Consider the following 17290-nt stretch of genomic DNA (forward strand, 5'->3'; position numbering starts at 1 on the left):
TTGTTCAACTTTTGGCCTTTATAACTTAGAAGGGAAAACACAGAGTCTGACTATATCCCATCGGCAGCTAAAACAGACAGGTATCACAGGGTAGCTTTTTAACAAACTAACCACACGTGACCAAAATATATATATATATTTTTTTTTCTTTGAAAAAATATGTTCACAGGCTAGGGAGACAGCATAATGATTATGCAAAAGACTCTTGACTGAGACTCCAAGTTCCCATGTTCAATCTCTAGCACCACCATAAGCCAGAGCTGAGCAGTGTCCTATTCTTCCTATATCATCTTTCTCTCTCTACTGTACTCTCTCTTTCTCCCTCTCTCTCTCTCACACAATAAAATAAAATAAATATTTTTATAAAAATCCACTTTATAGAACTAGAGGTTTGAAAATAAAAATGAAAAAAAACCATAAAGGAATAGTTAACATAAATAAATTGTATAGATTTTTTTCATGTGATGCTGGAGACAAACACAGGGCCTTGTCAATATACCGCTGAACCACCTCCCCAGTCCAGTCCAATGTAGTCCAATGTTGTAAAACTGTTGAATTAATCTTCCTATCTTCCTTCCTTCCTTCCATTTTTTCTCTTTTTCTTTCTGTCTTAATGGATTACAATACAGTTGTTGACACATGAGTACAAATTCTTATCTCCATATTATAGGTGTCTGAAAAGCACTCCCACCTCCAGCTTAATCCTTTTCCACCATCATGCACCGGGATCTCAAAGCTCCACCAGTCCTTTTTTATTTCTCCCCCATCCCCACAGTTCTTTGCCTTTATGCAATACACCAAACCCAGTTCAGGTTTTATTTTGTGTCTTTCCCTTTTTTTTTTAAAAGTAACTGAGCTGTCTCTCTCTCTCTCTCTCTTTTAATTTTTTTTCTTTATTTATTAGATCGAGACAGTCAGAAATTGAGAGGGAAGGGGAAGATAGCGAGAAAGAGAGGGAGACACCTGTAGCACTTCTTCACCACTTGCAAAGCTTTCCCCCTACATATGGGAATTGGGGCTCAAACCTGGGTCCTAGTACATTATAACCTCTGTCTTCAACCAGGTATGCCACCATCCAGCCCCTTTTAATTTTTTTTAATTTTCTTTGTCTTTCCTTTCTTTTTCTTTTTTCTTTTCTTTCTTTGTTTGTTTCTTTTTTTATTTATAAAAAGGAAACATTGACAAAATCATAGGATAAGAGGGGTACAACTCCACACAGTTCCCACCACCAGAAATCTGTATCCCATCTCCTCCCCTGGTAGCTTTCCTATTCTTTAACCCTCTGGGAGTATGGACCCAAGGTCATTGTGGGATGCAGAATGTGGGAGGTCTGGCTTCTGTAATTGCTTCCCTGCTGAACATTGGTGTTGACAGGTCCATCCATACTCCCAGCCTCTCTCTCTCTCTTTCTCTAGTGGGGTGGGGCTCTGGGGAATTGGAGCTTCAGGACACATTGGTGAAGTTGTCTGTCCTGGGAAGTCCTGGTGAGCATCATGCTAGCATCTGGAACCTGGGGGCTGAAAACAGAGTTAACATACAAAGCCAAACAAATCGTTGACCAATCATGAAACTAAAGGCTGGAATAGTGCAGATGAAGAGTTGGGGGCCCCTACTAGTAGGCATATTTTAGTTATATTTCAAAGGACTTGTGGCTATACTAGGTATTTTTTTCTTTTTTTTCCTCCCCTAAGCCTGAAACCTGATATGCAGGTGGATCCAATTTATTGTCTGGGGAGATGATGTCATGGCTGGAAAATGGACCAGAAAGCTGGATCAGGAAATAAAGTACCTCCCTAATATGGGAAAGGGGTATAAATATTGTTGACTGTAAACTTCATGGATTTGATGTGGTTGGACTGGGGCCCATATTCATCTTAGAAGCCTATGTGACCTCTGCATCCATGTAGATCAGAGCTCCCATTCTATGGTCATGAGTAACAACATTCCAAGCTGCCCCAATATCAACCCATCTTCCTTAGGTGTAGCATAGAGTATGTTGTCCAGCCTCCCTTCAGAGAATGTCAGAGAATGGGACATTCTCTACCATTGTTGACCAAAGGGATTCTCTGGATAGGGTAGGATACTGGGCCGTCAGTAGGAGGGTGAACAAGGGGTGGTCAGGGTGACACCAAGAAGGGGTCTTATAACCCACTCTTGGGCTGGCAAATGAGGCCAGGGGGACAAAGAAGAAAAATCTTTTGCTTATTTTTGAGCTCACCCCTCCCCCTCACCCCAGAACCAGCCCCCAGGGGCTGGACAGCCACTTCTAGCAGGCTTCCCACTAAGCTTTTTTCCTTACTAAGTTTCCTGGCTCACCAGGGGTGTCATTCCAAGCTTTTTCCTTTTTGTTTTTCTTCTTCTTCTTCTTCTTCTTCTTCTTCTTCTTCTTCTTCTTCTTCTTCTTCTTCTTCTTCTTCTTCTTCTTCTTCTTCTTCTTCTTCTTCTCCTTCTCCTCCTCCTCCTCCTCCTCCTCCTCCTCCTCCTCCTCCTCCTCCTTCTCCTCCTCCTCCTCTTCCTCCTCCTCCTCCTCCTCCTCCTTCTCCTCCTTCTCCTCCTTCTCCTCCTCCTCCTTCTTCTATTTTTAAGTGGCTGGAGTTCTGTTTGAGTGACAAAATACCTGACCAATCAGCGCCTCATCCCTGTCTGGGAAAGACTATCTGGAGGGTTTTTTTGTTTGTTTGTTTGTTTTTTGTTTTTTGGATACTTCTTACAATTGGCTGTCTTTGCTCAGGTTGCCTGCAGCCAATCCGGAGCAGTCCAAGCTGCACACTGACTGTTAGGGTTTTTTACTCTATTTTATTTTATTATTGCTATTATTATATACACGTGTCCTTTTTCCCTCCTCCTTCTTCAGGTTGACCAAAATTAACTGTTGTTTTTTCTGTTGCTAGGTGACTGGGGGTCCTATCCATTGTGAGAGGAACTTGTTTCTCTCTACCTCTTCCCTCTACTCTCTTTTTTCTGTCCTCCTAGCTAATTAAAAAAAAAAAAAACTCTTTCCTTTCATTGCTTTTTTTTTTTTTCTTTTCTTCCTTCTTCTGCTTTCTGAATTCACTGATACTCGCTTGTGAATTATTTTGGGGAAGAAATCTGACTCAGAATGGACTCTGAGTGTGTGTTTGTGGGAGTGCCTCTCTTCTCTACTTCCCTTTATCCTCTTGTGTTGTTAAAATTCGGCGGCTCCAGCTGGCTGGGCTAGCTTCACAGGCGGGTAACAGAGATGACCAGAGACATACAGCTGGGCAGGGAAGCTGTATTTCTTTATTCAGGAACAACGATTTATAAACTAACCCAAACTAATCACCAAACAAAACTCTGTTGCCTCTTTCCCCCGTGACGGTGCCAAGCACTCTCTAACTCTGCCACTCTCCAACTCTCCAACTCTGCAACTCTGGAACCCTCTCGGGGTTCCTTGGGGCGGGGCCAAGCGGGCCCGCGAAACTGCAGGACTGATCCAATTTTCTTGGCGGGGGAGAGCTAGAACAACCCAATGTAAAGCATACAACACTCTTGCTATCCCTAGAATTGTTTTTCCTTTCTATCCTTGTTTCTTAAGTTCCGCCTATGAGTAAAACCATCCACTATCCATCCTTCTCATTTTGACTTATCTCAATTAGCATGATTCCTTCAAGCCAGAAAGAAAGAGAAAGAAGAAAGAAGATGAAGCAATAGAGATGACTTCAACATTCTTAATAGCCGTGTAGTGTTCCATTATGTGTATATATCACAAATTTCTTAGCTATTCACCTGGTGGGGAAGCATGGGTTGCTTCCAAATTTGTTCTGTTATAAATGTTGCTTTTGTGAACATAGAAGTAGATATATCTTTTAAAAATATTTTTTAAATTCCTTGGTGGTAGGGGCTAGATGGTGGCACACCTGGTTCAGCACACACATTACCATGCACAGGGACCCAGGTTCTTTTCTGCCACATCTTTGCCAACATTTTGTTGTAGAGACTGCCCATTCTCCATTTAATATTTTGGGCCTGCTTGTTAAAATTAGATGTCCACAAGTGTGGTGACTTATTTATGGGTGTTTGATTCTATTCTATTGGTCTGTGTCTATTTTTGTTCCAGTATTAGGCAGTTTTGATTATAATAGCCCTATAATATAGTTTGAGGCTTGGAAGCTTGATGGCTCCAGTCTTTTTTTCCCCTCCCCTCAAGATTTCCTTGGAAATTATAGGTATTTTCTGATTCAAGACAAAATTCTGTAGTTTTTGTTCTATTCTCTTAAAGAACTTTGGTGTAATATTGATGAGGATTACATTAAATTTATATATGACTCTGGGTATTATCATCATTTTGATGATATTAATTCTTCCAGTTCATGACCATGGTATATGTTTTTCATCCCTTTATATCTCTTTCTATTACTTTTATTATAGACCAATAATTTTCAGAATACAATTCTTCACTTCCTTTGTTAGGTTTGTTCCTAGATACTTGGATGGGTTTTTTTGTTGTTGTTGCTATAGTAATTGTAATTGATTTCTGGATTTCTTCTAGTGTTTGCATAGAGAAATGTCACTGATTTTTTTTGTGGTCCAGGAGGTGGCACAGTGGCTAAGGCACTAGACTCTCAAGCATGAGGTCCTGAGTTCAATCCCCGGCAACACATGTACCAGAGTGATATCTGGTTCTTTCTCTCTCTCTCTCTCCTATCTTTCTCATTAATAAATAAATAAAATCTTAAAAAAAGAAATGTCACTGATTTTTGTATATTAATTTTTATACTGCTCCCTTACTATAACGATTAGTAATTTTCAGGGGCTTCCTACTCGATTCTTTAGGATTTTCTATATATACTATCATATAATCTGTAATAGTGTAGCCTTACTTCTCTTCCAATTTGTATCCCTTTCTATTGTCTAATTGCTGTGGGTAGAAATTTCAATACTATGTTAAAAGTAATAATGATAGTAGGCAGCCTTGTCTAATACCTGATCTTAGTAGGAAAGTTTTTAGTTTCTTACTGTTGTGTATGATGTTGACAATAAGTTTGTTGTATATAGACTTAACTAGATTTACTCAGCCTAATTTTTACTCTGTGCTTTTAGAGAGAAAGGAAGACGCATCTATGTACTGTTCTACTATGCATGGGTTTCTCTAAAGTTCATGGTGCTTCCATTTGGAGCTTGGGCTGAAACCTAGGCTCATGACAATGCATGAACTTTACTTTGTGAACAGTTTTTTGGGCCACAGAATGTGGTATTTTGTGTTCAGTTTCATGAATTTTTACACTTTTATTCAAGGAAAATAAAATATAATACATTTCCACCACACCAGGAATCTCTTTTCTTTTTCAGTCAACATTTTTTTTTCTTTTTATAATGTAGGGATTACCTATTTATTTATTTACTGGTGCCAAGTCCCTGTACATTTGCAGTTCCACTACTTCTGGGTTGATATTTTTAATTTATATTTTAATTTAAAAAACTTTTTTTTATTTATAAAAAGGAAACATTGGCAAAACCATAGGATAAGAGGGGTACAACTCCACACAATTCCCACCACCAGAACTCCATATCCCATCCCCACCCCCTGATAGCTTTCCTATTCTTTAACCCTCTGGGAGTATGGATCCAAGGTCATTGTGGGATTCAGAATGTGGGAGGTCTGGCTTCTGTAATTGCTTCCCTGCTGAACATTGGTGTTGACAGGTCTATCCATACTCCTAGCCTGCCTCTCTCTTTCCCTAGTAGGGTGGGGCTCTGGGGAAGCTGAGCTCTAGCACACATTGGTGGGGTTGTCTCTCCAGGGAAGTCTGGTCAGCATCATGCTAGCATCTGGAACCTGGTGGCTGAAAAGAGTTAACATACCAAGCCAAACAAATTGTTGAACAATCATGAACCTAAAGGCTGGAATAGTGCAAATGAAGAATTGGGGGGGGGGTACTCCATTTTGTAGATAGCTGTAGGCATATTTTAGTTATATTCCAAAGGGCCTGTGGCTATACTAGTTTTTTTTTTTCCCTGAGCCTGAAATCTGATATGCAGGTGGATCCAAGTTTTAAAAAAATATTTAAATAGAGTGAAATAAAGGGATCACAGCACTGATGTCACACCCATGGGGCTTCCTATGATGTTTCTGTGAGGTATCAGGACTCAAACCCAGGGTTTCATGCATAGCAAGATGTGTGTTCTACTAGGTGAGCTCTTTCTAATCTCTAGGCTCCAAGGAATTTTTTTTTTTTTATTGTCGCCCGGGTTATGCTGGAGATCAGTGCCAGCACTACAAACTCACTGCTCTTGATGGCCATTATTTTCTTTCTTCTATTTTATTTGACACAACAGAGAAATCGAAAGGATAGGGAGAGATAGAGGAGGAGAGAAAGAGACACGTGCAGACCTGCTTCCCACCTCCGGAAACTACTCCCTGCAGGTGGGGAGTGGGGGTTTGAACCTAGTAATGTGTGTTCTACAACCTAGCCTCCACAGCACTAGAATTCTCTCCAGTGCTTTGTTATCTTACCTTTATTTCTCTGTCTGTCTCTATATAGAAAAAAAAAAGTCAGTTTGGATCAGTGAAACCCCCTAAAAAAATTCTGGATAAATTTATGCTCCCATCAATAGTGAAGAAGAGTTCTTCTCTCACTACTTCCTCTCAATTAATTGTTTTTGTTCTTTTCAATGTTTGACCTCTTCACAAGCATGAGCTGCTATCATAATGTTGTCTTGACTTGATCTTCTCTGATAATTATTGGCTATCTGAATATCTTCTTGTGTGAAGAGTTTGTTCAAATATTTTCCCCAATTTTATTAGGGTCCTTTGGAGTTTGTTGTTGGGTTTTTTGTTTTGTTGGTGGTGGAGCTGCTGCCAAGTTTTATGAGCTCTCTCTATATTCGTTCTTTGATGTATAAAAATCTTTTTCTATTCTACAAGGTGCTATTGTTCCTTATTTCTTGAAAATGTTTTTCAGTTTGGTGTAGTCCCATTGGCTTAATTTTGCTTTTGTTTTCCTTACTGTTAGAACTGAGTCTCCAAAGAAACTTCCAAAGCAGACATGATAGAGTGCTCAACCAATGTTTTCTTTTTTTTTTTTTAATTTCTTTATTGGGGAATTAATGTTTTACATTCAACAGTAAATATAATAGTTTGTACATGCATAACATTTCCCAGTTTCCCATATAACAATACAACCCCCAACAGGTCCTCTGTCATCCTTCTTGGACCTGTATTCTCTCCACCCACCCACCCCAGAGTCTTTTACTTTGGTGCGATACGCCAATTCCATTTCAGGTTCTACTTGTGTTTTCTTCACCGTTTTCAGCCGATCTTGGATGGACCTTGAAAAATTCATGTTAAGTGAAATAAGTCAGAAACAGGAGGATGAATATGGATGATCTCACTCTCAAGCAGAAGTTGAAAAACAAGATCAGAAAAGAAAACACAAGTTCAACCAATGTTTTCTTTGATGTGCTCTACGGCTTGCCAGTCTAAAAAAAGATTCCTTTTGATGACATCAAATTCATTACTTAATTTTGAGTGTTTTTTTTTTGTCTTTTATCTTATCTAAGAAATATAATGCCATGAAAAATTTGTCCTGGATTTAGTGCAAATAGTTTTCTCCCTCCCTCTCTCCCTCCCTTACTCCCTCCCTCCCTTCCTTCCTACCTGCCCTCTTTCCTTTCTGTCTTTTCTTCTTTATTTCATTTTATTTCATTTTTCATTTATTTCATTTTTCTTATTTATTTCATTAGATATGGTAGAGAGAAATTGAAAAAGGACAGGGACATATAGGGAGAGAAAGATAGACACCTGCAAACTTGCTTTACCGCTCGCTCATGAAGCAGACCCCCAGCTGGGACATGAGGAGCTGGGACTCAAATCTGGAATCTTGAGCTTGTTAATATATGCGCTTAACCTGGTGCCCTGCTGCCCAGCTCCCAATGCAAATAGTTTTCTTGTTACCCTCTTAGTTTACCCAGTGATACATTTTTAGTTTTCTTTCTATAGGGTCTGAAGTAAAATTTGAGAGTTTTTTTTTTATGAGTTTTAAAAAACAGCATCATGAGGGTGGGTAGGGGTATACAAATAATGTCAAAGGACATTAATTACAGTGATGTATATAATACAGCAAAGGGATTTTTCAAAGTTAACCCAGTTGTCAAATAATTTGATTACAGCAAGAACTACATATTGCCTTCTTAACCCTAAGACAGTAGGAACCCTCCCACTTCCTCTATAGAGCCTATATTTTCCCCAGTCCTTGAACCTCAAGGGTGGGGCTTACTTTCCTGCATGCTTTTCTCAATTCATACCAAATAATATTGCATCCGCCAGTCCCAACCTAATCAACACAAAGAGTACCACCTCAGCATGCTTCACTTCAGACTGTCCAGAGATGTCAGGTGTGGAATGTTAACCCTTCAGCCTCATTACTCGGGACCTTTCCTTTCATAGGATTCTCTAATTCCATTCCAGGTGGTTCACTTCCTAACAAAGTCCCCAAACCTAGATATAGACCAGGTCCCATGAGATGAGGCATATGTTCACATGTATCCATAAATTAGGGCAAAGTATATACCTGAAAGCAAAAGTACACAATAGTCTGCAGTGAGTCAGTATAAAGTTCCTAATGAAATAGTATCTACTTAGACTTAGATACCCTCATTACCCACTTTCTATGATACTTCCCTCAGTCACTCCAAAGCTAACCTTATCAAAGTTAGGACTGCAAAAGCTGAATAAGGGCAAGAGACTGGCATACTTTAATGATGACTCATTAGTCACTATCAGGCCACCCTATCAGCTGGGGCCTTCGTCGGGGATTCCTGAGATTCCCAAACAGACATGATGGTCCTAGACCTCAAATAGCTCCCTCTCCCCAGTGTTACTAGTCATCTCTATCAGTAAGAACACAATAGACGCCTCTGTGGGCCTCCATAGGATCTTGCCTTCAACTTGGATCAACAAAGGTAGAGAATGTTTCATCCTCCAAAGGGAGGCTGGATAACATACTCTGTGTTCCACCTGAGGAAGATGGGTCCTGAAATTGGGGCAGCTTGGAACATTCCTACTCATGATCACAGAATGTGAGCTCAGATCTACAGGGATGCAGAGGTCACATAGGCTCCTAAGCTGAATATGAGCCCCAGATGAGATCAAATCGATGGGGTTTATAGTGTTTACAGTCAACAATATTTATACACCTTTCCCATATTTGGGAGCTACTCTCTTCCCTGATCCAGCATTCTGGTCCTTTTCCCAGCCATGACATCATCTCCCCAGACAAAAACTTGGATCCACCTGCATATCAGGTTTCAGGCTCAGAGGGAAAAAGAATCTAGTATAGTCATGGGCCCTTTGGAATATAACTAAAATAGGCCTGCTTACTATCTACAAAATGGAGAACTTCTAACTCTTCATCTGCATTATTCCAGCCTTTAGATTCATGATTAGGCCATAATGTATTTGGCTATATATGTTAACTCTCTTTTCAGCCAACAGGTTCCAGATGCTACCATGATGCCAATCAGACTTCCCTGGGCAGACAATCCCACCAATGTATTCTGGAGCCCAGCCCAGAGCCCCGCATAACTAGGGAAAGAGAGAGACAGGCTGGGAGTATGGATCGACCTGTCAAAGCCCATGTTCAGTGGGGAAGCAACTACAGAAGCCAGACCTTCCACCTTCTGCATCCCATAATGACCTTGGGTCCATGTTCACAGAGGGATAAAGAATAGGGAAGCTATCAGGGGAGGGGATGGGACACAGAGTTCTGGTGGTGGGAATTGTGTGGAGTTGTAACCCTCTTATCCTATGGTTTTTTCAATGTTTCCTTTTTTATAAATGAAAAATAAAATAAAAAAGAATAAGCAATGTCTATTAGCAAAAGGAAAAAGAAGAAACAAACTGTAAGACTTGGTAAGAAGTCTGGTGGCTAATGCTGGGAGGATGGGGGCACAGAACTTTGGTGGTGGGAACTCTGTGGGACTAAAACCTGTAATCTTACTCCCTGGTAAACTACTATTGATCACAAATTTAAAAAAGAACGCCTTGGGGAAGATAAAATAAATATTTGCAGGAATAATATCAGCAAGAGCATTTAAAATATAAAATACATAGACGAGAATTTAAAATATAATGTCCAACAAAATTTTGAATTATGAATACTTATGTTAAGAGAGCAAGGCTTAAAATAAGAATGCAGATTAAAACTGACCTTTCAAATCCAATGCCTAAAATTAAATCACCAATATTTCAATTGTATGTCAAAGAACAAGGCTGTTAAATAATGCATATTTCAATTCAAAAGCTTTCATCTGGATAAATTAGACCATGGACTTGCTGTTAAAGCCTTGCCCCTCTCTGTATTTAAACAGTAATACCCTAGAGTATACAGAGAGCTTCCTAACACACCTAAACTAACTATAGGAAAACTATACAGCATTCTTCCTAACCAAGAACAATATCTTTACCTGTCATTGTTGGTGGAATCATTGCTTCCCCACCCCCCAAAAATCTAAGATTTTGGTAGGGGTAGATAGTATAATGGTTATGCCAAGAGATTCTCAATTCTAAGGCTCTGAAGTCCCAGGTTCAATCCCCTGCACCACCATAAACCAGAGCTGAGCAGTGCTCTGGTAAAAAAATAATCTAAGATTTTTACATCCATGTTTTAGAAAAAAATATTAACATCTGCGTGGAGTCAGGAGGTAGCTTCTGGGATAGTGCACTTTACCATGTGTAAGGAGCCAGGTTTGAACCTCAGTCACCATATGGGGAAAGGGGAAACATCAAGAGCAGTGGAGTAGTGCTATGGCATCTATATTCTCTCCTTCTACTTCAATTACTTTGACACTCTAGCTGGAAAAATGAGAACAAATAAAATAGAGCCAAACAAAAGCAGTGGATGAACACAGACATATAGCATCACTGAAGCCCTGATGACAATAAATAGTTTTAAGTACCTAATCAGAAATACAGCATTCTTAAAGGTTTATTATTGTGGGAAAATAAATAGATATGACAAGCTAGATATTAGGTAATGGGATTAATATACATAATCTATATTCCTATTATATACATTAAAAATAAAATAAAAAGCCAGGGATGTAGCTTAGTGGTATAACACAGGAGTTGCATATGTGAGGTCCCAGGTTCTAGCTTTGGCATTGCATGTGTTAGAGTTGGTCTTGCTCAAAAAAGGAAAGGAGAAAGGAAAGGAAGAAAGAGGAAGGGAGAAAGAGAGGAGGAACGAAAAGAAAAAATTACATTAGGAATTTTTATCTAAATGAGTCTACTTGTATCTGTTTTTCAGTTTAAGAATATTAATTTACCCTACAACATTTGTGATGATTACTCTTTTTTTAAAAAAATATTTATTTATTCCCTTTTGTTGCCCTTATAGTTTTATTGTTGTAGTTATTGTTATTGTTGTTGAATAGGACAGAGAAAAGGAGAGAGGAGGGGAAGACAGAGAGGAGGAGAGAAAGATAGACACCTGCAGACCTGTTTCACTACTTGTGAGCGATCCCCCTGCAGGTGGGATCCTTACACAGGTTCTTGTGCTTTGTGCCACCTGTGCTTAACCTGCTGTGCTACCTACTTACTGCCCAGCTCCCATTATTCTCTTTTAAATATGGCTAGATTTTCCAAGATTCATGATATAGAAAACTAAAGGTCAAATGTTTGAAAAAACCTGAAAATACTTTTCTTAATGATCGCCTAATATACAAACTTACAAGCATCTATACACAAGGAGTATTTTATACATATGGCATAATGCTTAGAAATACATACATTCTCTCCATTGGAAACTGCACTAATTCTTCCCGGGATACAGATATGGGTTGACGACTATTTTATAATTATAACTATATATATTATCTCAGATGGTGGGACTGGTGTGGGATTATATCCCTGTTATTTTGTAATTTTTTATGTCACTAATAATTTTTTAAATGACAACCTACTCAAAAAAACTCCACCGACGCGCACGCACGCATGCATCCAATATACAGGATTGCTCTATCACCAAAGTTCTACACCCCCATCCTCCTAGCATTAGCCACCATACTTCTTACCAAGTCTTAGAGACATTTTCTTTCTGCTTTTTCTTTTGCAAATAGATATTTCTTATTTGTGTTATGTTAGTGTAAACAGTTACTTTTGAGGTGAAATTTAAAACCACTTGTAAGCAGGGAACAGCATAAGTCTATATATTGTATATATTACTCTTTTTTTCTGAAGAAATGAGATTTAAAGAAAGGCCTTGGAGGGGATTGGGTGGTGGCACACAATGTTGAGCATACACATTACAATGTAAAAGAACTCAAGTTCAAGCCCCAAGTCCCCACCTGTATCAGGGAAGCTTCACAAGTGATGAAACAATGCTACAAGTATATCTTCTTTCTCTCTCTATCCCCCTTCCTTTTCAATTTATCTCTGTATCTATCCAAAATAAATTTTTAAAAATATATTTTTTAAATTCCCTGGGGGCAGGGGCCAGGTGGTGGCACACATTGTGTGCATAATAAAGTAGGCGGACTATTCAAATGAGCGTTCTTGCTGGCCCTAAGCAAGAATGTGTTATGAGAGACCAGAAATCCCATAGATTTACCTCTACCAAAGACCCATGTGGTACTGAGACACTGCTTTAGATTCTTTTTGTCACTGAACAGTATCTGGTTTGTATGAACCTCTAATAAGGTATCTGGTTTGGAGTTGCATTAAGAGAAGCTATACATTTGTGGTTTCTTACATCATAGAGTTAGCCAATCACATATTTAATGGGATGCTTTATTTTGACATGATTTATTCACATTACTTTCTTACCAAAAAAAAGTTGTTTTGAGGGGTTGTGGTACTACTAGGGAGTTAAGGAAGGAAAAATCATTCTGTGGTTGGAAGAAGTAAACTTAGATGTTGAGTCTGGCTTGAATTCTCACTGGACAACTTTAGGGAATTTATCTGAGATACTATTTTGTTATGAGATGACATGAATTGAAACTACCTTGTAGAACTGTTGTCAAGAGTAAGGTGAAATGGGAAAAACTGTATGTATAAGAATGTGGTGCCTGAAGTTTGTACTTCCTGTACCCCTTTGTCCTGACTCGTCTATGAGCCAGAATTAACCTGAGCTTGCTAGATAGTAAGGTATAAAACAAAAACAAGTACCCACTTAAAAAAAAAAGTAAGCAGCTAACACAAGATCAAAGAACCATTTTCAAAGATCCTGATTTTGAGTTTTGGAGAAAGCTGGCCTTCTTATTCCTTAAATAAGGAAGCAAATAAATAATGTAATAGGCTCCTACTAAAATATAGATTTATGGACAAAATAGACAATTTCTCATATCGACCCTTTTAAAAAGCTGAAGGCATAACATTAAATCTTAATTCAGTGGAAGCATCTCTAAATGAAGCTGATATAATTTGGTCTGAATACATTGCTTGTCAACAGCATTACCTAATGGAGGATTAAAATTAGACATTCTAAAACTGTGGATGCTTAAAATGATGTTTATGTTGATCTTAAATATTAGATTTCTCAAATTATCCCTTGGCAAGGATGTTGAATTGAATATGGTTGTCAGTTGAATTTTGTGCAGCTTATACCTAGAATGGGTAGGTCTATTCTGAATTGATCACAGTCATGACACCAGTTAGTTATTCATTGTGAAGTGGAAGTCTAGCAGAACACAATAATGTCAAGAGTAGAGATTTGAAGAGGCAAACATAAGTTTGTGAGCTGGAGACATTGCTGTGGCTAGACTTCATTTTGCTGTTAACATCATTAAAATTTTTACTTAGTTAACATTGCCATCATGGAAAGAGCATGGCTTTGGGGTCAGACTAAGCAGGGTTTGAATTCTAGCTCTGCCAATTTCTAGCCATCTGGCCTTTAGTTACTTACTTAGCATTTCCCTTGGCAAGGACTTAGTTTTCTCAATTTGTAAAATAGGCATGAATAAATCTACTTTTGGAAGGCTGGTAAAGGTAAAAGAACAAATTGTAACTAAATTATCTAGCACACTTCTGAGCATATAGATTGGGGGAGGTTTAAATTCCTTACAATATTATACTTTTAATGAGAAATTAAACATGGAGCAACAGAGATTCCTGGTTTGTTAGCCTGTTTTCTTTTTAAAATTTTTTTATTATCTTTATTTATTGGATAGAGACAGCCAGAAATTGAGGGGGGAGGGGATATATATATATATATATATATATATATATATATATATATATATGGAGAGTGGGGGGGGATGGGGGGAGAGAGAGAGAGAGACTGAGAGACAACTGCAGTCCTGCATCACTACTCGTGAAGCTTTCCCCATGCTGGTTGGGAATGGGGGCTCAAAGCTGGGTCTTCTGTTTTTTTTTCTTTATTGGGGGAGTTAATGTCTTATAGTCAATAGTAAATACAATAGTTTGTATGTGCATAATATTTCTCAGTTTTCCACATAACAATATACAACCCCCACTAGGTCCTCTGCCATATTGTTCCAGGACCTGAACTCTCCCCCACCCACCCCAGAATCTTTTACTTTGGTGCAATACAACTCCAGTCCAAGTTCTGCTTGGTATTTGTTTTCTCTTCTGATCTTGCTTTTCAACTTCTGCTTGTGAATGGTATCATCCCATATTCATGCTTCTGTTTCTTACTTATTTCATTTAACATGATTTCTTCAAACTCCATCCAAGATGGGCTGAAAGCATTAAAATCACCATTTTTACTCTGAAAATGTCCAATAGTTCTAGTTTATCTATGTCTTCATTTAGCTCCTCTGTTTCTTTGTTGATTTTCTGCCTGGATGATCATCAAGTTGAGTGAGTGGGGTGTTGAAGTCCCCTACTATTACTGTGTTGCTGTTAATATGTTGCTGTAGCTCCTTCAATAGATGTTTGATATATTTAGATGTTCTCTCATCAGGTGCATAGATGTTGTTAATCAGGAAGTCCTCTTGATTGACTGATCCTCTGAGCACTAATGTCCATCCTTATCTTTTAAAATTTTATTTATTGTAAGGCCTATCATGTTAGATATGAGCATAGCTGTTCCTGCCCTTTTTTAGGTGGTCCATTGGCTTGTATGGTAGTTTTCCATCCTTTCACTTTGAGTCTGTGTTTGTCTTGTTGAGTTAGGTGGGATTCCTGCAGACAACATATGGTTGGGTTGTGTTTTCTGATCCATCTTCTTACTCTGTGCCTTTTAATAGGTGAATTCAGGCCATTGGCATTTATAGATATTATAGGTTAAAGACATTTTAATGCCATTATTGTAGGTTTTTAGAGTGTTCTGATATATGGCATATTCATAGTGATCTGATTGTTTATAGGAGACATTTTAAAACTTCTTGCAGGGCAGGCTTGGTGATAGTTGATTCTTTCAACTGTTGCTTGTCTGAGAAGATTTTTATGCCTTCTTCTAGTCTGAATGACAGTCTAGCAGGATACAGTAGTCTTGGTTTGCTGGGGGCTAGCCCCAGCAGGTTATTAGGGTAACCTGAAAGAGGAGGAGCATTGGCAAAGAATGAGGAAGAATGAGAGACGAGTGAGTTGATGCTGAATTAAGCTCAAACAGATATCTCTGTCTTACTTAAGCAGAACTTTATTTTTTATAGTCTCATAAGGCTTATATAATTAAAACAAAAATCACCAAGGTATAGATTACTAAAACAAAACCCACTAAGGCTTTGACCACTAATACATAAATCACCAAGGTTTTGATTATTAAAGCAAAAATCACCAAGTAAGAACAGCACAGGTAGGGAACACCTCCTGCTTTGTGGAACATTCACATTCCAGAGGCACTTTTCTCCCTAGAGATCACATCACAGTTTTTATGTCTTTTGTTATTCCTGTACCTGTGTGTTAGGCAAATGTCCTATTGATTAAGGTTAATATTCTACCTGTATGTTTATGCCATTCTCTTGCCCCTATGCTCATATCTGACATGATAGACTTTGCAATAAATAAAATTTTAAAAGATAGGGATGGACATTACTTAGTGCTCAGAGGATCAGTCAGTCAAGAGGACTTACTGATTATCAACATCTGTGCACCCAAGGAAAGGCCATCTAAATAAATCAAACATCTGTTGAAAGAGATACAGCAATATATTAACAACAACACAGTATAATAGTAGGGGACTTCAACACCCTACTCTTTCAAGTTGACAGATCATCCAGGCAGAAAATCAACAAAGAAATGGAGGAGCTAAATGAAAAGATAACTAGAACTATTGGACATTTTCTGAGTAAAAATCGTGATTTCACTGTGTTAAGCCCATCTGGGATGGAGCTTGAAGAAATCATGTTAAGTCAAATAAGTCAGAAACAGAAGGATGAATGTGGCATGACGTCATTCACAGGCAGAAATTGAAAAACAAGATCAGAAGAGAAAACACTAAACAGAACTTGGGCTGGAGTTGTTGTATTGCACCAAAGTAAAAGATTCTGGGGTGGGTGGGGACAGTTCAGGTCCTGGAACAACATGGCAGAGGACCTAGTGGTGGTTGTGTGGAAAACTGAGAAATGTTACGCATGTACAAACTATCGTATTTACTGTCAACTGTAAAACATTAATCCTCCAATAAAGAAATAAGAAAAAAAAGTGTCTGAGCTCTATTCTGCCATTGTGGCTGTTTGGCTGTTTACTATGCTACATCTTCACCACTGGTGTATGTATGTATTTTCACTAGTCTGTGCTTCCACCAGGAGTTGGATATCTGGCCATCCAGAGGCCTAGAATGGTATTTAGGCTGACCTACCCTGAGATTTTATAGTTTTTTTTGTTTGTTTGTTTTTGCCTCTAGGGTTACCACTGGGGCTTGGTGCTTGCACTATGAATCCACTGAGCTTGAAGGCCATCTTTTTTCCATTGCTGCTGTCACTGTTGTTGGATAGGGTAGAGAGAAATGGAGAGAGGAGGGGAAGACAGAGAGGCAGAGAGAAAGATAGACACCTGCAGACCTGCTTCACTACTTATGAAGCAACCCCCCTGTTGGTGGGGAGCCCGGGGCTAGAACCGGGGATCCTTGCACTGGTCCCTGCCCTATACGGTATGTGCACTTAGCATGGTGCGCTACCACCCATTCTTGAGACCTTACAGTTTTGCTAGGTTCTGATCCTTCTCTGCTGTTGAACCCAGGGAACTTGGTTCTACTTCAAGTGTTTTATTCTTTATTTTTACCCTAGAAAGTTTGTCTATGCTTCTCCTTTTCTTTACACCCTTCCTTTAAAATCCACAATGAAAAAAGAATCACATTTTCACTTTAATATATCGATTTTTACTGTAATAAAATATATTGATTTGTATTAATTTCTATCAGATGTAGCC

This window comes from Erinaceus europaeus, chromosome 4 (assembly GCF_950295315.1).
Source record: "Erinaceus europaeus chromosome 4, mEriEur2.1, whole genome shotgun sequence".
NCBI classification, from domain to species: domain Eukaryota; kingdom Metazoa; phylum Chordata; class Mammalia; order Eulipotyphla; family Erinaceidae; genus Erinaceus; species Erinaceus europaeus.